At 39.0% G+C, this 24696-nt stretch overlaps 1 pseudogene across 1 annotated transcript; it reads right to left on the reverse strand.

Moving 5' to 3' along the window:
• Positions 1-22082: 22082 nt before the first annotated feature.
• LOC148100986 (uncharacterized) lies at positions 22083-24268 on the reverse strand (annotated as a pseudogene). The gene is made up of 3 exons (XR_015719697.1): positions 23554-24268; positions 23134-23302; positions 22083-23022 (listed from the first exon to the last, which is right to left on the reverse strand). The product of XR_015719697.1 is annotated as an uncharacterized LOC148100986 (transcript).
• Between the last annotated feature and the right edge of the window lie 428 nt (positions 24269-24696).

Below are 24696 nucleotides of genomic sequence, written 5' to 3' on the forward strand. Positions count from 1 at the left end.
TCGGAGCCGCGGACCTTCAGTAACAGTAATAAATCACAGCAATAGTACATTCATGTAGTTGTAAACAGCATGATAACATATTAAGTAATCCAAAGTATTCAGTGCTAACTAGCTAGCAGTGGTAGCTTTAGGTCATGTGCCAGTGCTATTTATGCTTATATAAACTTACTGTCACGGTTCTGGGTCGTTGGACCCAGTATTTTGAGTTTATTATGTTTTGGTTTACTTTTGCATCATGGATTATGCTTTGTTTCTCTGGTCCTTTGTTTCAGTTATCTTGGTGTTTTGGACTGTTTTCTCATTCTCTTGTTGTGATGATGATGCGTATTAGTATTATTATTATTATTATTAGTGTTTCATGTTTCTGTTATCCATGTTTTGGGAATTGTGGTTTCAGTTATAGTTCAGTTCCATGTGTCATTTTCTGTCTCTCTGTGTTGAGTCAGTGTCTGAGTTGTGATTCATGTTTCCTGTTTTATTGTGAAAGTCTTCGTCTTATGTTAGTGTGTGCAGCTTTGTTTCCCCTGTCTCATTAGCCCTGATCTCTCCCAGCTGTGTCGCCCTCCTGTTGCCGATTCCCTCGTTACTACCCTGTGTATATAAGCCCTGTGTTTTCCCGTGCTCGGTGTCGCGTCGTACCCTCAGATTATGCCTGTGTTTTTTGGTCTCAGTGTTCAGGCTTCACTTCATGTTTTGTTTTCATGCCAGCAATAAAGCTGAGGTTTTGAGTTGCGTTCCGTTTTCCGAGTCCTGCATTTGGATCCTCATCTCCGCCTGCCCGCACACAGAGCCCTGACACTTTCATCTTCAGTGCAGTCAGATGACTAACAAGTTGCAGTCAAATGTGATTACCTCTTCTGTTAACTTAACAACTGCTTCGGTCCAGTACAGGATAACTACCCAATCAAAATTCATGCACTGTGTACATAATATTCACAGCACAGCATATTAACGCGAGCATCCAAATTGACACACAGCTGGTTAAAAGGGTAAGCATCTGTCTGTTGTTTCACCCTAAACCCACCATGTTGATTCTCAAAGGACGTTAAAGCATCTATGGTTTGGCTACAGAGCTTGAAGGATGATCAGATGGATTTGCTCAGATAGCGTTTGTACTGAGTCATTCTCAGTGGATGGTTGAAGACTGCTTTGGTTTGTCCTTTTGTAAAAGCCAGACATTTTCAAGTTGTCTGAATGCAAACTTTTTCCTATTTTATGGAATCCATCCTTCCTATCTTGCTGATGCTTTCTGTGCAATCCTGTTCACTTTTTGTTTTTGGCTTTAGTGATTATGGCCAGAGAGCTTAACTTTTAGTCTGTGTACAAAATGACTGGCTTATGCAGCTGTTGCTTTATGTACTCTATGAACAAACATTTAGACCCTGTTTTATGTGGACCAGTTCAAACTACATGTTTGAACTGTGGGTTTAGCTTTGGCTTGACAGCGAGCAGATGCGCACTTTAATCTGAAAGTGTTCTTGGCTTTCCAGATTCTGCTTTGTAAGCATAATGAACTTTCTTCTTAAATCCCTAATATGTTGAATCTGTGGTTGTGTAATGAGTCGGGGAAATTATCAAACTTGTGGAAAGTCATCAGCTTGCAGTTTCTATTCACACTCTGAGTGTTATGTTTTATGCTTTGCCAAAGGTTTTGTGCTCCAACAAACATTTTCCCTTATTCTGGCAGATTAAACATCCACTCAAGTTGAAGTTCAATGAAACTACAATTGAAATATTTAATCGTGGTAGTAAAGACAGAGAAACCCTGACAAGCAAACAAAATTTAAAAACAAAAAATTAACACAGAGTCAGTGCAGCTGCACTCATGGTTAAGGACAGCTTCTTTATTATTACATTGGCAAAAGGAAAAAAAACCCCCTTTGACTTAGATTCCAGTAATCATGAAAATAAGAGAAAAAAAAACTCTTGGAAGTTTGAAACCTTGAGAAATAATAATGATGATAATACTTTGGGCCCTAAACTCTTTGCTTTGACTGGTATTGAAAATACCTTTCAATGTATGAATAAAATGAGTATAAAACAGAGAGAAAAGTGGCAACATTAAAGAAAGAACACAATTATTTCCTTAGTTTTTCTAAGGAAATACAAGGACGTGTGAATCCATTAACAGTTGGTGGCTGCAGAAATAAACTTGTCAAAATTCATTTTCTTCAACTGAAATAATCACATCTCAGTCATGTGTCGTCTAAACCTGCTGACATTTCGCTCTTTTGTCAAATGAAATTATTGCAATTGTGACTATAACGAATAAAGAAGCCTCTAGTTTGTGTCATTAATTAGTGCAGATTCTGACAGCTGACAGCGTGTCTGCATGCAGACTTTATGGATTAGAGGATGACAATTTATTTATTTTTTTACATTGATAGAAAAGACCAGGAAATAAATGACAATTAAGGATATTTCATATCTGTGTGGCTATGAGTGAGACTTTAAGCTACCTGGGAGCAGGACCAAACAATTTCATGTGAACTTGCTGTGTCCAGACCGTATCCTGGTCTTTCAGATCATTTCAAGGCACCTGCAGAGTGAGGCTGATAAATCTGGGTACAACATCAAGTTTGACATGTAATCTTGCTGCTGCAATGCGGGACTGAATTTCTTGTTTCACTGCTGTCCTCTTGGCTTGTCATGATAACAGCTGAAGGATCCATCATACAAACGTTTCAGTGCCACAACTCGGCAAGATTTTCTTCTCCACGCGACAATATTTTATCCTCTTGGGTTTGTTTTGTTTTTTCAAAAATTATGTTGATCAATTTGTCATTTCATGCTTTACCACTACTGGTTGGCTCTGTGGAACTGTGAAAAATGAAACCATTAAGGAAATGTCAAAACTTGAATTTGCTTGAATGCCCACCTGAGACTGGTTCCCAAAGTGAAAAAATCACCATAGACTGTCAGCTTCACAGCAGAAATAAATAGGTTTACAACCCAGTAGAAAGAAAAGACCTTTTCTCTATAACTAATTCCATCTATGTAATAGATACTTGAATAATTAAGGCTATTAAGGCTGAAAGTAATGGATTTTAGATGTGTGCCTGCCATACAAGCGGCTTTTACTGGTGACTGTTTATTAGCTAATTAGAGTCATCGAGCTGGACTTCTTGGCTCTGATGTTGGCCCATCCAAAAGTTATGCTCTGATTTTGGTGAATTAAATTTTAGTGTTTCATAATTGTTATCCCTAATCAGCAGCTATATATATTTGCCATGCCACCTGTTAATCAAGTTTGTTAGCTGTTTTTAAACCCCTTATATTTTACATTAGAACAGCAGTTTTGGAGCTAAGGGTATGACCATGATTCTTCCACACAGCCCGAAATCACACAGATTGTGCTTACTTTAACTAAAGAACATAAACTTCTGAGATTTGGAATGTAATAAAAAAGACTAAGATCAGTTCTAATGATTATATTACTGCCAGATACCACACTCAACTGTTTTCTCAGTTTAGGATGAAAATAGGTTGGTGAAATTTGGCAGTATCGAGAGAGAGCCATGTCCTTTTCTAATATCTCTGCCACAGTCATTTGTTTTCTTGAGATCCAGTGACTAGAGTCAACATAAAATGAAATAATCTTTCCATTTCCACATTGATGCTTTCAGGTTATATCTGCAGTTAACATAAATTTTGGAATATTCTCAAACCATGAAGGAATGCAAGTTACTCAGGAAATATTTATTTGCTTTTGGAATAAAAATGCTCTGATATGTTTTCCAGCAGCGGCCTTCAGTTTGAGTTGTGATACTTTAAGAAAAATAAATTTTGCTCTGACTGTTAGCTTTATCACTCATAAGGATATACAGGCCCTGTATTGATTCATATACTGAGCATCAATATTGGTTTGGAACTTGCCGACCCCTGTGCTGCTCAAAATGCCAGGCATAATAAAGTATAAATTTCAATAAACATCAAGTTTTGCCGGAGCAGCGCAGGTCGGGCTCTTCAATCAGATGAGTGCCAGACTCAGTAGACTCAATGATTAATTCTAGGTCTCTTTCTGTTATCCTTACTGTTTACTATTTTCTGCTAAACTAAAGAATGATGCATACAACCTGTGAAATCAGACACCCTTGCCAAGCAGAGCAGCACTTTGACTTATTGCTTTCTGACCTTTCGTGGCATTTAGAAAGGGCAACTGCAGACATGTGACGCATACACATATGCAAATTGATAATGTTAGCTGATGGCAGCAGCAGGCCGTATCAGTGATTCCAGTAGCTTCCTCTGTGCCTTCATCGTGCTCCTGAATGTCTGAACTATAATCAGAACTCCATCAGCATGGTCTGAGTGAAAAGACAGAAGTCCCAGCGCTCTTTCAGGGGAAAAAAAGACCAGCTGCATTTTTTATGTGACTGAAATTTTAATGGCTTAGACCTCCGACCCCTCCCTCATTAAACATTTGTCTCCAGTCAAAGTTAATTTCAGATGCTAAATCACTGAATCCCCCATTGCATATATGCTAATTTCTAAGAGCATCACCCTTGACCTCCACCAACATTTTCATTGCATAAGCAGACATGAAGGGCATTAGAGAGATTCCAATAAATATTAAGTGCTCTTCTGTACTTACATACACACTACACAAGCAATGTAAATGCCCAGACCTCCCTCACCCCGACCAACTCCCCCGGCTCTTCTGGGAGGCCCATATAGGAGTTCCTAAACTAGTTGAGACAACCTCTCTCCAGTAGGTACTGGGTCTGCTTTGCAGCCTTTTCCCAGTAAGATGTGCCTGAAACACTCAACTGAGGAGGTGCCCAGGAGACATCAGATGACCAAACTACCTCAGATGTCTCCTTTTGATGCGATGAAGTAGCCATTCTTTCAGTCAGCACCTACAGCTCCTGACCATAAATGTGGTTGGAAATCAAGATAACCAGTAAATCGACATCCTTACTTTCATGTTCCATTCGCCACTGAGACAAGAGACAGGTACTGTGTCTGTCAGACACTGCTTCAGGCTTGGAAGTGCTAATTCTTATCCTAGTACTCGGCTTCAAACCAAACCAAACCTGACACCCTTCACCCCATTGCTGACATTCTGTCCATGCAAATTATGAGTCAGTGACAAAGAGTAGGCCCTATGAAGTCCAGCAAACACAGAATGAGTCCGACTTACTGCCAGCAATAAGACCCAAACTCTCACTATGGTTGTGTCTGTTTGCAGTAATCGTCGTAATCCCCCTGCTTCTGACACACCCCACCGCAGGAAGAATGCAGTCAAGTACTTCATCCGAGTCCACAAGCTCACATGCTCAAGGATTGTCTAGTGTTCCACAAAAAGAATGAAAATCTCATTGTTCCTTCTGAATCTGAGGTTTGACTAATGAATGGACTTTAACATCACAATTAAGCAATAATTTCTTATTAAAAAAATTTAAAAAAAGACTTAAATGTATCAATAGAGCAGTAAGAGTTTTGGAAAAAGGCTATTCCAATTAATTTGCCATTTCAGTGTCAAGTTGTATGAGATTTTTCCCTTTTGAAGAGAAGAAACATGCTGCTTTTGTACAGGTGTCATATTAAAAGGGTGTGTCAGAGATGGTATTATTGGATTAATAATGCTGAAAGTTTGACTCTAAACACTGAGTGACTGAAAACGTGAGATAAAACATGTTTACTTCATTAACAATATTCCAAAAATGATCTTTTTCCAACATAAGCAAGTGTACTTTCTGCATGTACCCAGCCACACATGGAGCTCAGAATGAGAACCCTGCCCCAGTGTGCAAACCCTGTAGCATTTTGTACGCTTCCTCAGTCAGGGTCAGATCGCCCTCCTGTTTCCCTGCTGTCTGACATCTAAGAGCAGCTTTTCACTCATTTCTCAGCCAGTCTATTCCTGCTCTTCATGGACAACTCCTCCTACTCATGTCACAGCTTTAGCATCAATTTGAAAGATGCAGACTAAAAAAAAAAAAATCAAAGTAATTAGCAGGATGTCTCACAAGAGCAAATGTGCCATCATCCACTCAGATCTCAAATTATTTTCATTTGTTCTATTTTAGTGGAGGAGAGCTTGTGCTTTAAATGTGTGATTTTCTTTAAATGTGTACAAGTGAATTATGCACATCTATTGACAAAATTTATGCTGAATGAATTAATGCAGATGCAATCTTTGACCTTTTGTTATAGTCGTTGTTTTAAAGAAAAAAAGATTTTTTTGCTATATGTCAATGTTTTTTTTAGTTAGCCACTTTTTGTTTAGCATCATTAAATTAACTATGTAAAAAAAAAAAAGAGAAAAGAAAAACAATAATTTGGACAGCAGATACTTGCATGTGCCTTCAGTCTGGAGCTGGTTTTTATGTGCTGGGCCTCACAACAGTTAAGCCTTGATTGGCTGCACAAAGCTCAGATCTCAACCCCATCCACCCATCCAAGCACCTCTGGGATGAACTGGATTGTCGACTGTAAGCCAAGACTTATCGCACACTGTTGGATCTCACTAATGCTGTTTTGGCTGAATAAGAGCAAATCCCTGCAGCCAGTTTCCAAAATCTGGTGGAAAGCCTGAAACCAAAAGTGCGGAGGCTTAGAGTAGCAGAACAAAGCCCACAGTATTAGAATGACATGTTCAGTAATCACATGTGGATGTACAGTTCAAGCATTCGCATACTGTTGGTCATACTGATAAAAACTGTGATGAGTCCTATAACCAGGGCATGACTTTAGAAAAAAAAAAGGGAAGCTGAGTCATGAAGCAGTTTAGATCTACTGCCAGATACAACAGTGGGCTCAGCTGTGACAGCCCTGCCGCTCTGAGACACCTGCAACTACAACAGAAACAAAAGAAGAAATATTCCATCAGAAACATTCTAGTGCTTAAATTATTAAAGCAGTGCTATCCAACTATACCTAAACATAATAAAAATGTAGGTTTCAAAACTGGAAAAGCAGAAATAAATGTATTTTTATAACAGTCTGCTGGTACAAGAAGTAGGCAGCTACTTTCTCATAGTCAGGGCCCTGGGAAATGGTTGAAATGATTAGGCGAGCCACACGTGGTCATCTGTAACTGTGGATCTCGCCCTGATGAGTTATACTCAACATAAAAAAAGAGTTGCACAAATAATTCGGTCCAAATGGTGCTGCATATCTTTGAAGTTTCTGTCAGAGCTCTCCACTCATACCAGGTGATGCCATGGATATAATCTCAATATATTGGTGATTGAGAATTAGTCAGGAATTACCATCAACAGAAGCACAACAGAGGTAGAACAATGCATGATGCAACCCATGTCAATATCAGTACAAAAGCTGTGAACAGGCTCAATAGATGCAAAGTCAGTATTGAAATTGTAAGATGTGCTCAGTTTCACAAAACCTCCACAGGTGGCAGCATTGCATCACTTTTATCTTGTTTTTCACTGTAGTCACTCAACTGGGGATGTTGGTTTCATATTTATCCTTACTCTGCAACTCTAATTTAAACATAATGGGTGGGTTGGTGCAATCTGTCAGGAACACCAAATCCATAAACCAGAGATAGTCATCTAGCTGTGTTTTCTGCTTGCTTGTTTCAATTGAGTGTAGAATACCCATCTAAGCAGACTGTTGGCACAAACAGAACAAGTAATCCCAGATGAGCAGAATCAACTTTTTGAGATTCCTTATCTGAATGATTGGACATGCATCAAGACAGAACAAGTCATGTTCAGTAGAAAATCCATCACTCCTTTGTTAACCCACACAATGCCTGCTGGGTAACTGATATTTATTTTCTCCTTTTTCTCCCAGTCTATTTACAACAAGTTTGTATTTTCTCTGGCAAAATCATCTCCAAAAACCTGATGAAAACACTTTAATCACATCAGTCAACTCAGTAAACTGGAGAAAGCAATACTCACATTTTACAGTGACTGGCCACACTTGTTATAAATTGACCACATAATTTAGCTTGGCTCAGGTAAACTCTGTTTCGTCTGTCAGATCTGGGTAGCTCTAAAAAAACAAACATCTATAATTTAGCCAAATATATCAAGTATGAGAAATTGTTTAGAAGTCATTCCAACACGTCTCATTCAAGTCTTAACCAAAGGTGTCAAATATTGGTGTCAGATTTACAAAAAGGTGTCCTTTGGTGTTTGCTGGTTAACACACTGGCTGAGAGACAACTGTCCTCTTTTAAAGGACAGTAGTAGTCAGTTAGAGGCAGAGGGGAGGTGGAAGTGACTACCCAGGGCCCCAGAGGAAAGGAGGAGCCCTTTCAAACCTTTTGTTTACATTCTTAAAATTTCTACCTAATAAGTGTTATAATTTAATTGCCTGAATAAATCAGTTGGCTGTCTGAACTTATTATCATTAGAAATAGTAGCGGACGCTCCCCGATGCCGCTTTCACCCCTTACAAATCAAGCAAATTGGTTTAGTCCGCCTCACACTGGGACTTCCCTTTACAACACAGCTCATTTATTTTATCAAGGTGACTGCTAATGTGAACTGTGATCCATTTGTTTCCCCAAGAAAGAAAAATCGGGGGCATCAAAAAAGAAAAGAAAGAATGGAGAGGGGGCAAAAGCCAACTATTAAGTAATTTCTTTTAAAAGAAAGGTGAGCAGTGCACAACTAACATGCTAAGAATGGTTTAGCGATCAGCAGCTGTTAAAAATATAAAGCTAATGCCAGATGTAACACTATAGCCCCTTTTTTCCATTAGTAACTATCGGCTCGAATCGAGGCGGTACGACCTGACTCTACTCAGTTCTCATTAAAATTTAGTACCACTGTGTGTGGGGTTGTTATAGCAACGCGGCCGAGCGCAGTAGCGGTTTTTGATACGGGCGACACGGGCGGTTGTCCGGGGCGGCATTGTGGTGGGGGGCGGCATCACGGGCATATTGGGAATGGCATAGGCACCGTTTTCTATCGCCCATTTTCTGGGAGTAAGGGCGCCCTCCGTTTGCGAGGTGCGCCTGCTGCTTGCGGCACAGGGAGGAGAGGGCGGCGGGGGATTCTCTGGCTGGCTGGAGCGGCATCTAATAACCAACTCGCAAAATAAAACAAAATAAAAACAAAACAACAAACACGAAAACAACAGACATCATGATACAGACTTATAATTTGCACCGATGTTTTTTTTCCCGAAATTCTATAAGCGAAAAGTGAGCGCGAGAGCCCTCGGTGCGCCTGCTCGCTGCTGAAGTCAAAGTAAACTTTATTGTCATCTCCGCTACATACAGTCCAGTATATAGAGAGACGAGACGACGAGGCTCCAGTTACAGCAGTGCAAGTAAACAAACAATAAATATAAGAAGAGTAAGAAAATAAACATACACTTTAGGTAAAGGGATCAATAACAATTTAACATTTATAATTTACAGTTTGATGATTTAAAGTCTCACACACAAGCCGTCGAAAGGGGAGGGGGGGGGGGGCTGCTGCTTCCAAATAGACCACATTTCATTCATAATGTTGTAAATCCAAGCCCATTATGTATTCATGATTTGAGTCCTGGGTTGTGTGAAAGGTGTAGGTCTATTAGGTTATGCTGTGGCGATCCTCGAGTTGGGGGATTTGTGTTCATACTGGAGTGCAAAATTAAAACCAATGTAAGATGGACAAGAAAAGTTCAAAGCCATCAGGTGCTCAGTTTAGAAAAAAGAGAAAAGAAGAGGAAGAGAAACAAGCAAAAGATACAGGTAAGCAGATGTGTTATTGGATAATGGCAGGTCATCCTGAAACAATCAGAGTCAGAATCAGAATACTTTATTAATCCCTAAGGATTCAGATTTGTGGACCATTGTTGTTTTCTGTGGCCATTTCCTCATCACTAGCAGGGCTCGCAAAATTTCAAAATCCCTGGTAGCCCTTCGGGCAGGGACTCTTCAGTTTTTGGTAGCCCAAAATAAATTTAAGTAGCCCGAATAAAAAAGAGAGCAATTTTTTTCATTGATGCTTTGTTTCCTGTTTTGTTTCCTTTACAATATTATACATTAAAGTATAATATTGTAACGGAAACAAAACATTAATCAAAAAAACACAAATTACAACATTGTATAAAAATTACAATCATCAACTCAAATACTTGGTTCTAATTGAACAGAAATTTCTATGAACTTGTAAGAACTGTGTAGGAGATGAATCGGTCTGTGTCAGATCCTGAATTTGGAATTTCCACTGAAGTCACAGGTAAGAGGCAAGTGGAACCAAGATCTAGGCCATTTGCTTTTTGAAGTTTGCAAAGACTGCTAAATTGTACCAGTGGTAGTTCACTCTTTGCAACATAGTACGCTGGTCTAAACAGATTTTTCAGGTTTATTTTTAGTATGTTATTTGCAATTGGTGTTGGTTCTGGGAAAGATATTGCAGACTGAGCAATAATGCATTTCTCATGGGTTCTAATGGGGGCCTTTCTTAAAATTACTGGTCCCAGTAACAAAGGCGCTTGTCGACTCAGAAATCGAGGGAAAACCAACAACACACCCGGCAGAACATTATGTTATTTACACGGGTGCACATAAGTGGTCCGCATGTGCGCATTCGCTGTCAAAATAAAAGACGCGCACCAGATAAAAAGTTGCAACGCGCGTTTGCGTCCATATAAAAGGCTGTTTTTGTCCGCTAGAGTGGGATTTTCATGGCACATTCTGCTCCACATCTCTGTGCGTTCATCATTTGTTTAAAGCCAGCTCACCTCCTGCAACCACTTTTCCGAGAATACGTGCTTCTTTTGTGGTTCGGACTCCTGACATTTCTTTGGAGGTGGAGGAACATCACAGTAATTGCTTAAAGGAGCTTCTTCGACATCTTTAAGAGTTCTAAACAAATGTCTGTCCTCCTCCAGAAAATCTTATGTACGCAAACACGCGTTGCAACTTCTTATCTTGTGCGCTCTTTTTATTTTGACAGCGAATGCGCACCTGCGGACCACTTATTTGTGGTTATTTAGCTGGTCATATTGCAGCCACAGAAATTCTTTTGTCCATGAAACCATAAAGCTGCACTTTCTTTTTGCCTTATAGTCTGATTTGTCATAACTTTTCCGTTTTGTGGTAAGCTTTTCTTTGGCTGTCACTTCTTCACCCTGACCTGTCTTATTTGTCTCAGCAGAACTAAAATATATATCCTGCTGCTTTTACACACGCACTCACGTAACCCTCAGCGATTCTCTGCGCGATCAAACTCCCACACGTTTAAGCTTGCTGCAGGAGATTTCACTTGTCATGTTTGCATAGTAAGCTAACGATTGATAAGACGATGTCAGAGGAATTGGTGCGCAAATTATCATCACTCACCAATCAGTGCTGTCGCTCTCTATACACAGTTCGCGCGATTGCAAAATGAAAGCAAAAAACAAGCGCAAATTCTGGCTCACCGATGCCAATGACATAATTACCCAGATACATTTCCGAAAGAATGCAAAAGCATTGACATATCTTTTTCCTTCCTATTGCCGGGCTCACACTGTGCGATTTTTGGCCCATTTTGAGCCGATTTTTGAGTCGTGCGACCGTTTTGGCGATCGGCCCGATTTTGGCCTTCATCGTGCGTCGTGCATCGTGTAGTATACGTGGGGTAACGAGAAGCGATTAACACCTCACGACCATGTCCCGATCATCAATCGCTTGGTCGTGAGGATTTCAAACATGTTTGAAATCCTCGCGACCGTCATGAGGGTGTAGTTTCTCACACTGCGCACGCGCAAACACAAATGTCAGCGAAAAAGACGGCGCAGCACTGGAGTGCAACGTGTGATCTGGACACAAGCGATGGAGGCATTTGTAGAACTTTGGAAAGCTCATCCGAGCCTTTTCGATGTGGCCTCACAAAATTATCACGACCACAACAACCGTGAAAATAGTTGGATGGACATTGCTGCTCAATCACAGCTGCCTGATCAATGTTTTTCATTAGCAATTTAGCAAAGTTGATGGTGGTGTGCGTGTCTGTGTGAGTGTCTGTGTGAGTGAAAGACAGAGAGGGAGAGCGAGCGACAGAATTTCTGTTATAACCTTCATTTTATGGACGCACAGTGTGAGCACTCGGGTCGCATCAGAGCATCGGGCCGTATAGTGTGAGACCTGCATCGTGACCTACGAACTTTTAACCCCTGCGAGTCAATCGTGCAGTTTGAGCAGGAGCTGAATCGCACGACTGACAAAATTGCACAGTGTGAGCCCGGCATAAGATAGCCCGACGGGCAGGGCAGAGATAGATTTTGGTAGCCCGACTGGAGAAATCGCTAGCCCCGGGACGTCGGGCTAGCGATTTTGCGAGCCCTGACTAGGTTTAAAAAATGGCAGTTTTTATTTTTGCGAAGGAGACGCTCTCATGACTCATTGAGTGACGCCTTAACTTAGTACCTTAGTAGATACTAATAAAGTAGCGGGTACCAGGGTTCTTTTTTTAAGGGTTTAACCTAATGGAAAACCCTGAAAACCGAGGCGAGCCATGGGGTACCAACCTGAGTAGGTAATAATGGAAAAAGGGCTTATATGCCTCAGCCAGAGAAGAAGCAGCAGGTTCCCCAGATGATCGGACTGACTTCTGATCTGCTTTAGCATCAAAAGAGTTAGAATGTAATTAGGAGCTTGTATGTGTAGTAGATAGTGAGCAGGAAGATGTCATAGAGGATGATAGAAGTGAAGATGGGGAGAAAAATGAAGTTTACCCTGAGGGTGGTGGGAAGAATGAGGAGAGGAGAGAACGTGTTAGAAAACTCAGATTGCTGTTTTAAGCTTTATACCACAGTAATCATAAATAATTAACTGAAAAAGAAGAAAACGATGCACTCTTAACCTTGATACTTCAAGTTAAAAGCATTAACCATAAATTAATTGCAGACAACACATTGAGAAATGAAGGGTGAAATGTGAGAAGATTTCGCACTGTGCAGACTTCTTGACATATCACAGATTTTATTAAATGTGGTATATGAACACTTCTGTAGTGGTCATTAGGGTAGCCAGTAATGATTGTTCTATACAGCTGTCGGCTCAATTATTTGCTCAGAGTTAGTGGACTAAATCACAAGTGTTCCAGCCAGGAGACCATAGTTCATGTCCCATTTGGAAGCTTTGTGTTTTGCACTCTATTTTGTTTGTTTCCTTTTCACTTGCAGTTTACATTTGCATTCACACACCTGGTTAGGTCTAGGCACCAAAGATTACTTGGTTAGAACAAGGTTTGGGTTAAAATATGCCCTTTCATGCCATTAACCCTCCATATTTAAACCTTACTGTGGCCGTGTCCACACTAATACGTATCCTTTTCTCTCCGTTTTGACCTTCGTCCACACTGAGACGGCGTTTTTAGTCAAGGAAAACGGAGCTTTTTGAAAATGTTCTCCAAAGAAGATACATTTGAAAATGCTGTTTTCGTGGTGCAGTGTAGACTGCATGAACAGAGACTTTTTAAAACGATGACACATTTTAGTCATATGATGTAGTCTTGTGACCAATTAACCTAAGATAGCGGAGCAGTTGTTTTGTTTTTTCTCAATGTTGACAGCCCTATTAAAGATTAATATCAGTCTGTACATGCTCCAGATAGCTTTTCTTAAAATTCTTTAACTCTCACTCGCTTTTGCAACTTTGTACTTTTGTGTTACTTGCAGCAACAACTCCACCTCATTGTCAGTTCATTTGAAAAACAACATTTTGCTGTGATGTTTCAAAGAGCCGGAAAGTAAATAAACAACACACAGAAATAACGCAGGTCGAATCGTCTTATGTGTCACACATGTGCAATTCAGGAACGTAAGCATTTGCAGTCGTTTCCGTGTGGATGAACAACTGTTTGGAAATGATTGAAAACGCTAGTGTGGACGTGGAGAGTTTTTTGACAAAAAAGATGTTTTCAAATTTATTCGGATTAGTTTAGACGTAGCCTGTGATTAAAGCTGATACAAAAAGGGGTCGTTCACATGTGTCCCCGTGTAAAGTGTTGGGAGTGACAGGTCATCTCATCTTTGTCAGAAACCTGGTGTGTGATGACACCTTAAACACTGTATTTTTGAGAGGCCAGGGGCTTTGATAAAAGAACGTTTGACAGCCTGGATTGAGAATGGGATGATTATACTCACATTTCCAAATTTCTTTGAATATAACTTTGTCTGAGCTTGAAACCATAACTTCCTTCTGTCTCACTGCTGATGCTTGATGATATTCAAATAAGCAACACGGGTGAATAAGAGTTGAGAAAATGTCATTTTACCTTGCTGACATTTGTTCAAATAAGAAGAAATAATGACTTGTGGTGTATTACTGTCAGTGAGCTCCAGGGTAAATATTTAGGAAACTGGAATTGATTGTCGTTGACTCAAAAAAGTCAATATCTGCTCTTATTTTGCTCCCCTGACATTTCTTTAGGGAATGGAGAATATCAATTTGGAGGGAAAAAATATCACATTTTGCAGCTTGAAACTTTGCCCAAGATTACTGGTAAATGTGTATAAAATCAAAATCAGTATTCACAAGATAAAACCTCTATAACATTAAGTCTGCAGTTCTTGTTTAACACACATATATATGTGTGTGTTTTATTAGAGTAAGGGATAGTTATATATGTGCCAATCACATGGCAGCAACTCAATACATTGATACATTTAGGACATAGTCAAGACACCCTGCTAAAGTTCAAACTGACCATCAGAATAGCAGAGAAAGGTCATTTTACTAACTTTGAATGTGGAATGGCTGTTTGTGCCAGATGGACTGGTCTGACTATTTCCAAAATTGCTCGGATTTTCTCACACCACCTCTTGGATACACAGAGAATGGTCCAAATAAGAAAAAATATATCCAAGGAGCAGCAGTTCTCTGGGAGAAAATGCATTGTTGATGCCAGAGGTCAGAGGAGATTGGCTAGACCACTTTGAGCTGATAGGAAAGCAACAGTAATTTAAAAAAAACCCACACTCATTACAACCAAAGTATGCAGAAGAACGTCTCTGAATGGACATCACATCAAACCTTGAAGCTCGTGGAGTACAGCGGAAACTAAGGCTACAGTTTTGTAGGGTCTCACCAAAATTGAACAACAGAAAATTGGAGAAAAAAAAATGTGATGAGTTTTCATTGCTGTTGGCAACATGAAAGCGTGGCTCCATCCATCAATGATGCAAGTGGATGGATGTGGAATGGAGGATATGTGCTTGGTACACTTTGGGCCACTTAATACCAACTGTGTACCGTTTGAACACCACAACCTACCAAGTATTAGTGCTGATCATGTCCACAAATCTCAAATCATCTCAAACTGGTTTCTTTAACACGACAAGTTCACTGCACTCAAATGGCCTCCGCAGCCACCGGATCTCATCCAATAAAGCACCCTTGGGTTGTGTTAGAGATTCACATGGATGTGCAGGTGACAAAACTGCAGCAACTCTCGATGTGGTGCTAGTAAGGAGTAACTAATAAAGTGTCCAGTGGGTATAAATTGAATACACTGGAGGTGTAGAACCAGTGACAAACTAAAAACACTGCTCAATAACAACAGGGAAGTAATGACATGGAGGACGAATGTTAATGTAGTGGTATGTGTATGTCAAATTTGATATATTATTTCATTTCTAAATGTATTTCTTTAATTCTGCCAGTGGAGTCCTCCAAACATATTTCCTTTTAAAATATCAAATGAAACTAATTTTTAACATTATCTTCATATTTATTACCTGTATGTAAAATTTATTTAATTGCCCTGAATTATACCAATTTGGACCAAAAATAAACAAGATGAGACCTTTCTCATAGTTTTATTGTTTGGAGTGGAGTTCCTCAATACATAACATGTCTAATGAATACCCCTCCTCTCTCTCTCTTTGTGTGTGTATGTGTGTGTGCGCGTGCGTGTGTGTGTGTGTGTGTGCGCGCGCAGAATGGAAAATTACAATAAGTCTCTTGAGGTTTAGTAAGAAAAGTCAGTCACAATAAGAGGCTCAGCCAGTCATTTAAAAAAAGCCAAATATTGCATTTCATCAACTGAGAGAAAGCGAGCTGGGGATAAAAAACACCTCAGGAGAAAAGAGAATAGAAATTCAGACTTTGTTGGAAGCAATTTCTTTCCTTGGTTTCTGCTTTGTGCGCCTGCTAGGAATCCGGTGAGATCAAAGCTGGGACAGATACTGGGCTAGGATCCCAGTCGATTGTTTGCGAGTCCCTTCAAATGACCCATGCAGCTGTTCCAAAAACAAACTGCAAGTGCTTTTGATTGCTTTCCCTGTGTGAAACTACACAAGCAAAAATGGTTGGCTGTTAATCACATGGAGACAAATGTTTTAATATGAACCTTAAGAAAGAGGGATTTATTCAGAAAATGAGAACAAGTGAAGGAAAGGCAGAAGACGGATGTGAATATGAATTTGGCCACTGATCCAGGGAATGCCCTGCTTCTTGCCCTATGACACGTGGGAACACCTGCGACCTCTCTGCGACCCTGAACTGGAAAAGCAAAAGAAGATGGATGGATGGATTGCTTGTCCCTTAACTGGCAGTACAATCTGCAGTGCTCACTTTATTCTGCTCTGATCATCAGCATTTTCCTTCGCTTGGTGCTTCTACTGACTCTTGCTATGTGGACTCTTTCTTATGAAAGAAGCATGTCGATAGTTGTGTGCTGTTAATATCTGTTTAGGATAAAGTTTGCATTTGTCTTTTGCTAGATGTGGATGTGCAGGATACATCACTCATTAACTAAATGCAGTCACACAATAAGACCAACCTGCAAACTTGATTTTGCACCAATCTGTAGCCACCACTCCCACACACCTTGTGAGATGCATTTCTTGCAACCGTCAACCACCACATGAAAGACCGTTAACGAGATGAAAATATTTTGGTTTTCTTTCCTTTTACGTATTTTTTGAGTTGCTTCATTAAAGCAGAGGTTTTATTATCGTAGCATCAAATGTGCCAGAAGTCACAAGGGTCTTTAGTTTGTGATTGCTGGCTAATGGCAACAAGCCCACTCCATGTGGTTCATTTGATGTCCCATCAGGATGCCTTTTGCCATGCCTTGAATATTAACCAGACTGAAAAGGGCCCAGTGATTGAGCCTGCCTTGTAACAGTGATGATGATGAATATAGCAAAGGAGAGGCAGGCAGTTTAAGCTGTCCCCAGTCAGAATATTTTCAGTTCAGTTGGACATTAATGTTCACTACAACAAGCATTTGTTCTTTTTATTCACTGTCATAATGTCAGTTATCCACATCATTTTGTCAGAACAACGAACGACGCCTTTAGTTTAAATTAAACACGAAACCCTCATCTCTACGCAACTTTCACATTCCAAAGACTTTAGTTGTTCTCCTCTGAGTCCATAAAGAAGGAAACACACAACCACAACATTATCATTCAGACCTCACAAATGTTCATGATCTTGAGTCCACCTCCTGTAGCTGGACAGGTTGAGGGCTGTGTCCGACTGGAATGCTCCCTGTGCCATTAGAACTAATGTGGTAATTTGACAGAGAGCAACTGGATGTTCCACTGCAGTGCTGGGCTAATGTGGTGTCCAGTTTCATTTCCTGGTTATTAGTGTTGAATGATTATGGCAGCTTTTTGGGGAGTTAAATCACACTGCTGCTTGTTCTCTCTGCTATGTGAAGCCTCTCAAGAAGTGCCCCCCCCCATGTCTTTCTCTCTTCAATAGTTTTCATTGTCGGACAGGAAAAACTATATACTATGAACAGTTAAAGGTGGCATTTACAATATAACACATTTCGCAATAAAACACAAAAATATTGCAACCATTACCACTGGCTAGGGATGCACCGATACCGATACTGGTATCGGGTATCGGGGCTGATACTGTAAAATGTGTGTGTACTCATACTCGTAAAAGTTAACCGATACCATGAACCGATACCAACTCATTTCATTAATCAGAGGATGGCATGTCATTTCTGTTGTAGTTTTTTAGATTGGTCACTAGGGGGCCAATTATTATTTTATTTATTTTATAATTTTTTTGTTTGTTTGTTTACAATATGAACACTCTGCAATAATTTAAAAGTTTATTTTATTCGCAAACCTAATTTGTATTTATTTTATTCCAAACAGAAGTGTTTATTTATTATTCTGAAAGCTCGAGACAGTGCCAATAGTTCAGTGATATTTTGTAAAATTACAATATGGACACTCTGCAATAATTTAAAAGTTTATTTTATTCGCAAACCTAATTTGTATTTATTTTATTCCAAACAGAAGTGTTTATTTATTATTCTGAAAGCTCGAGACAGTGCCAATAGTTCAGTGATATTTTGTAAAATTACAATGTGGAGACTCTGCAATACGTTAACAGAAGTGCTTATTTTTCACTTGAAATTTTTTTGTGGTCATTTTTATTAAGATTTTATTTTTTATTGGCAGGTAATATAGTAAACCTTGTCTTCCAATTAATTGTATTTGTGTGTGTGTGTGGTAGAAGTATCGTTTTTTGTACTCTGTATCGGCAAGTACTCAGATCCAAGTATCGGTATCGTATCGGTTTGAAAAAATTGGTATCGTTGCATCCCTACCACTGGCTTTATGTTGTCCTATAAGGTAACTGGGCAAAAATATATGACACTGGAACATTTTCTATCTTAAATTGAGAACATAAGCTCAATTTAGTTTTTTGTAGGTACAAAATAGGAAAATATACATGTAGAGATAAAAAGAACTTAAAGGAAAACCAATGTTGTTTCTCGTTATGTTCTTCAGTAAGCCAAGACATGACATCAGAAGAGTTTCTGGAAATGGGCTGCCAATCATTTTGATGTTTTAATCCAGTTGCGAAAGGTCAACTGGTGTCAAATAGTGACTTCAGACCAAAGTTGAAGCTGTTCTATTGGGGCACAGTTAGATAACAATATTGAAAAATGCAAATAAGCACCAATAGATGGGACTACATATCTGCACAAGTTCAAAATATTAAAATATTTCGAATTTATTTTTGCAGTTTGGGATGTCCACTTAGGTGTTTAATCAGGCTGAGGTTTGGTGATGAGAAGCTAACAACATTCACAAACTCAAACTGTTCGGGATCCCATTCCTTTGGGTGGATCAATAATTTTAAAGAAGATGACGTCCATCTGAATGGATGGGCGGATTTCAATATCCTTTTCTCAAAGGCAACAGCAAAGGCACCCCTACTCTGTAACAGAGGCTCCAAATGCCCTCACTGTAGGAGTCAAGAGTTTAGTTTTCCCCTTTTATATCTTCCTGTTAGACAAACATCTCTTTACACTTATGTTCAGTGTAAACGTTGACTAAATTCCATGATTTGCTAATTTTTTTTCTGCATTCAGTCTGTTTAATAATTTATTTCATGTGGTCACAGGTGTCAGTTTTGAGTGTTTCACTAATTGCCTCCCATGGAGCTTATTATTCCACTATTATTAAACAAAGCTGAGTCCATAAAAGCCACTCAGTGTGTAAAATGTCTAAGTGGAAGAAATTCTTGTGTGGAAGCCTTATAACACAAATAATTTTACCAAGTATTTCAGTTGACAAAAACCATCTGCTGGATAGAATAACAGCAACAAATTGTATAAACTTTTTACATCGTAGGCTGCACTTTGGTTTTTGGATTCCTGCATTTGTTTTGAGTGGCGTTCACCAAAGTGGATCACAAATCAAACATCAATGCATAACTTGTCATCAGTCACATACTATTTTTGTCAGACTCTTTGAAGTGGTTAGAATGATGCTCTGTGATCTTTGCTTATCATCACGACACACTGTCACATAAAGTCACTGCTATGTTTTTGCTGTAAGATCTCAAGAAACACCTCACTCATTTTCAGTCAACACATAAACCCCTGGCTGTAAAATATATCACAAATGAGCTACCAAATTATCGCTTCATTTTGAAAGACTCAAAAATGAATATGAGGAACTCACTAGACTAGAAACGGCAGTTCTTATAACGACTCATAAAGCAATTCTTTATAGACGCTGGTGTCGTAGGTCTGCTGGAATAGATCTGATTCTGATTCCCATAAACAGACCTGAACAACTATTGCAACATCTTTGAGTGAATTAATATCTTCAGGATGTTCATTTTGTATAGGTATGAACTGGAGATATGTTTGTAAAGTTCTGTGGATCACACATGAGACTGTTAAAACATTTAAGGCAGGTTAAAAAGATCAGAATATGGCCAATAGCAATCCTATTTATCCATATTGTATATTCTGTATCTATATATGTGTATATATGGTGTATTTATGCTTATATCCGTACTCACATTCCCCTTAATGTATCTGTAACATGTAACTTCTTTCGGTGCTTTGCTACTGGAAACTGCATTTCCCGGAGGAACCCACCCGAGGGATTAATAAAGTTTCATCTAATCTAATCTAATCTAATTGATAGTTCGAGAATAGAGTTTGGAATCCCACTCTCTTCTAATACTAGCATTAATTAATTTGATTTGTAGTTGATGCAGTTTAGAAGGTATTTGTAATATATTTGTACAAATAACAGCTAATAGAAACTGTGTCTTCAGGCATCTGATTGGCACCATCATCATGAAGCCAAATCAGCATTTCATGTAAATGAGCAAGAATTAAGCTATTTCTTTAATTTTAATAGGTTCCTCCTTCACGTACCTCATAAACACATCTTGCTTGAGGTGTTTATTTTTATGTATGATAGCTGAACATTTTACTCCAGGCTTTATTAACACAGTTCAATTCTTTTTGGATAATTATAATCTGCTGGTGTGCAGAGGCCTCGTTAGGCATCATTGCCTGCAGGTGCTATAAGTTCTTACAAAAAACCTTTTGCCTGCCTTTGAGTTGTTTGGTCAATTTAAGTTGAGAAGTGAGATTTAATTAGCTGCTCTCCTGTGCTCCTCCACAAGCGTTTTGGTTTTGAGTTTCTGGTCTGGGTCTTTTGTCCCTCTGGTGTAGGAGTTGTCAGAAAGCTTGTGTCTGAACTATTGTGCCAATCAATGTTATGTCACTGAAAAACGGTGCTATGGTTTTAATTTGTTTAGTTTGTCAGGCGAGCTAAAAATGGTGTTGGAAGAGGAGCGAAACTGTAATGAAACAAAACAACAAAAGAATTATGGCTGCACATGACTCACCCTAAAAGTGATGCAAATTTACAAATAAAAAAAAAAAAAAAACTTCCACAGACGGAAGTATTTCAGCCAAATTAAACTTCTTAATAACTTGCACTTGTTGCAACTGTCAGACATATGTGGAAGATCGCAAGTGCAACACGTTCTCACTCCCAAAGCGTAACATTTTATGCTAGGTGACAAATCGTCAACATATTACGTTTTCGGCTACCCACCACGTTCCTAAATGACGACCTCGGAAAAATGAGGAAATATGAGAACCGTATGGACTCAATCTACACATGTTCGCTCTTTTTCTTCAAATCGCTTAGAAACACGCTATTTAACATCATTAAAGTCCTGGTTAAGCTCAGGAAAAAGGTTATAGTTAGGGCTAGGGATAAGGTTAGGTTTAGGGCTGGAATACAGGGCTGGAACGTCTATTACCGCGGGAGCGTCATTGCACTGGATTTCGGCCATAACCCGCCGCGTACCATAAGAACGCCGAAGGTCTCCTTTTGCGTTCCTCAGGAACGCCCCGGGACGTGACAAAACGTCGGCATGTTACGCCTCGGGAGTGAGAACGGGCTGCAAGATCTAGCTCTTGGTAATAGTAGTCTGAGTGACCATACACTGTAAAAAAAAAAAAACTGTCGATTTTACGGTAAAACGCTGGCAGCTGTGGTTGCCAGAAATCTACCGTAAAATTACGGGTGAAACATTTTCTTCTTTAACGGTAAGAAGGTATTGTTATTGTTGATTTTACGGTTAAAAATAGTGCTAGGGTCAATATTTTACCGTAGAAGACAATGTTTTAACTTGAAGAAAAAATAATGTTTTTCCCTAGAATTAACATGAAAATAACATATAAAATAAAGTTTGTGCCAGAAAACACAACATTTTTTCCCTGTAAAATTAACTATCAAAAAATAATAAAATACCATTTTATTCTGTAACCGTTTTTAGACTAGAGTGCTTTTCAGTGTTCTACTCTGTAAGTTTTATACACAAACCATGATTTTATTCAAATTACTAAATGTAACACAAAAATGTCCACCTTAAATTTCCAAAAAAGTATTTTATTTAACATCTTTGATGTTTTGAACATCAAACATTTACATTTTTACTCAACAAATCACAAATAGTTACTAGTTATCTCCATGACAGTAACAGTGAGGAATCACAGAATTCTTACAAGTTCTATTCAAACTGTGCAAAACCAGTGCTGTAAGTTGAGCACACATTATACTTCACATTACCTTTAGCAGACAATTCAGACACCTTTAAGTGTTTTGGTGCTGTTCTCACTACATAAATGTCAGTACACATAGAATCTTGACTTTTCAAATTATCCAAATACAAATATAGAGAATTAAACATTTTTTGTATAATTGAAAGAAAGTCTGAATTGAAGAAATTACAGGAACAAGTTTACACCCACATATTTTGCACACAGAACTGAGCAGTAAAGCTGAAAATGTACATCTTAAAACTGCATCAGGTAACAAACAAAAACTTTACACTTGTTTTGAGAACTTCAACTGCAAATTTTTGGATAAGTACAAAATGCCAGCAATGTACATGCAGCATACCTTTACACTATTGGAATACAAATATCTGGGAATAAACTGGGAAAATTAAAATCCAAGAAACAAACTCGCGGGTTTACCACATTTTTACCAGATACATTTTTCAGATATAAAACAGTGAATCAAAAGTAGAACATGTACTTTTACAAATTGTGTCTAGTAAAACTTCACATTGTTAAAAACTTCCCACTCACAATCAGAAATGTAACAATGGTTTCAAAAATAGAACATCTGTAGAGTATGTAACATAGTATACCTTTATCACTTCGTCTCAAACAAGAGGGGTAGGACTAGATCCACTCATGGTCAGCAATGTCTGAGATGAGAGTGAGGACTCTGGGATTGACTGAGAGCACTTTTTTCTTCTTGGATTCAACCTTGGTGCCTCTCTCAGGATTTATGGAAAAGAAACACCTTCATGAAAAAAGGGCAAGAGAGATTGAGGAAATTAACAACCTGAGGTGGGATATCAACTGGCCAAGTTTGATAAGCACAAAAATAAATCCATAATAAAAGAAATTTTACCGTTGAAGGAACTCCAGTGTTGATCGTAGTTCCACAGGGTAGTGTATGTTAAAGCAGTAGTAACTGCCAAACATTAGGCAGATAGCAGAGGTGAAGGTTGTGATGCGGTCGTTGACAATCTTCTTGTCAATGCTCAACATGAATGTCTCAGCAGCGAAGCAGGAGGAACCTGAGAATTAAAACAACAACAAATTAAAAACTTTAATAACAAGAGCTTTAATGTCAGTCATATATACAAATACAGAGATACTTGTTACATGGATCATAGGATAAGTTATGTTACTAGTTGAACTTATATGGTTGTGTTATCCAGTGTATTAGTGTGGAAGCAACAGAACATGAAACTAAACAAGCCAAGAGTACAAGAACGTGGCAGTTACAACAGAAAAAAAAAAGTTGAATTTTGCTCTTTTGGCTTACCGCAAACAATGATGAAGGGTGTTGGTGGCACTTTCTCCATCTGAACATCTTCTGCAAGGCTTGTCATCTCAACGCAGTGGAACAGAAGCTCTCCCTTCTCGTCAAAATGAGCCAGTAAAAGAAGCATCATCTCAATGACTTCTTGCAAGCAACCACTGGACTGCCCTCTTTCAGTCTGAAGTTTGAGAACAGCATTCAGGACTTGTGCTTTTGTGCATCAACATATTTGAGGAACTTTAACAGACGTGCACCCTTTTTGTCTACATTGGCAAGGAAGGTATCCATCAGATTCACACCAGTCAGTTCTTGGAAATGTGCGGTCATACCAACTTCATTGAAGAGAAAGGGCCATTCCTGGCATAGTTTCTGGATGCTTGCCCCTTTGTTGATGTCTTTACGCTGCGTGTAATAGGTGCACTTGACTAGTTCTTTCACAACATCTGTACTGTAGTTATTCTTTTTAAACAGCTTCTTCATTTCTTCTTTTTTTTCAAGCTGACTCTCCACAGTCTCAGAGAGTGGCAAATGCTTTGGCTCCCAGCTAATACAGCCATATGTGTCTTGAACCCTTGCTTTTTGTTCAGCTGGTATTTCATCTGTGTCGTTGTCGTCATCTGATATTGCTTTGCGTTTTTTTACCTTTGGTGTGTCAGGTCGCTTGACATTTTCAACTCTTGCCTGAAGTTGCTTTACAAGGGAATGATATCCAGGTCCAATAACATCACCATCAATCACATCTTGAAGAGACTTGGGATACTTGGCCACCATCCTTTTTGCTATCTCTGTAGTATTGTGTTTGGTTGGATTCTTACAAGTCTTCATCATTTCAGAGACCACAATCCTTACCATTTCTCGTCTTTGTCTTGCGCTTGGTCTTTTCTGTCTTTCCAAGTTCTGTACCAACTCCTCAGGGAGCCTCTGCCATGGTATCTCAAATCTCTCTACCCAGTTTGGTAGTAATGGTGTACAGATTCCTGAAAGTGATGAAGTAGTGGTAGATGACGTTGGTGAAGAAGAAATTGAGGGTGGAGAAAGAAGGACATCCACTGGAGAGGAATGTACAGCGATTGGTGTCGAAGTGCCAGAGACTTTAAAAGTACATAAAAAACAGATATGAAAGCATTAGATCATGTTTTCTGTTAT

Source organism: Neolamprologus brichardi, chromosome 10 (assembly GCF_056152115.1).
Source record: "Neolamprologus brichardi isolate AB-2024 chromosome 10, ASM5615211v1, whole genome shotgun sequence".
NCBI lineage: Eukaryota > Metazoa > Chordata > Actinopteri > Cichliformes > Cichlidae > Neolamprologus > Neolamprologus brichardi.